We start from the raw sequence: 877 nt of genomic DNA on the forward strand, positions 1-877 counted from the left end.
ATCCTCCTTACCCTCGTCGCTGTCGAGGTAATTTGCCTCGGACACAAAAGACGAGAAAAAAAAAGGACTCGCGAGTGAAACCCGTAAGTGAGAAAGAGACAATTAAAAATCCATTAATTTGAGTAGCGGCAACCATGTAAAGCTACTTATATCGCCTCCCCAAAAAACCCGACCACGCCCACAGTGGTGGTGGCTGCCCCAAACTGAATGGAAATTTACATTACATTATACTCGCATTTAAATAATTTTTGCAAAATTAAAACGTAATGCCTGCGAACGGCCACCGACCGACCGGGCCAAGGCGAAACTTTATGCCAACAGTGTGGAGTTGCGTACAGAGGTCCTTCGGTGAGTGCATCCTTGATGCATGGCCCATGGCAGTGAAATTATTTATGTGTCGCACATTTAACTTGCACATGGCAAAATATTATATATATATATTTTGCATTTACCGAGTGCACTTCCATCATTATCCTGCAGCAGCAGCAGCAGGACCGGCTCACCCACTCAGGCACAGCTGAAGCCTGACCGGATGCAGAGACAGGACATCCAGCCGGCCACCTCGTCCTTTCGAGCCGGCACTTGCATTGTTTTTTGGCCAGGCCAACGGATTAAAATGCATGGGTTCATGAAGTGGTCATCTGTCATCTTTGCGGTAGGAAGAACTTCGCATGTTGACATTGTCGCAACAGTTTATATATGTATGTGTGCCAAGGGAACCGAAACAATATACAACGCAGATATCCAGAGAAGGACTACTCGTCGGAACACATCCAGCTATTCAAGACCGACTCCAGATAGCTTATTTTTTTATGTTTGTTAGTGCAATCCATTGGTATGTCGGGGTTTATGGGGATTCACATTCATAAAGGGTAGA

The sequence above is a fragment of the Drosophila serrata genome, unplaced genomic scaffold (assembly GCF_035046125.1).
Source record: "Drosophila serrata isolate PLE 108 unplaced genomic scaffold, ASM3504612v1 contig_240, whole genome shotgun sequence".
NCBI classification, from domain to species: Eukaryota; Metazoa; Arthropoda; class Insecta; order Diptera; family Drosophilidae; genus Drosophila; species Drosophila serrata.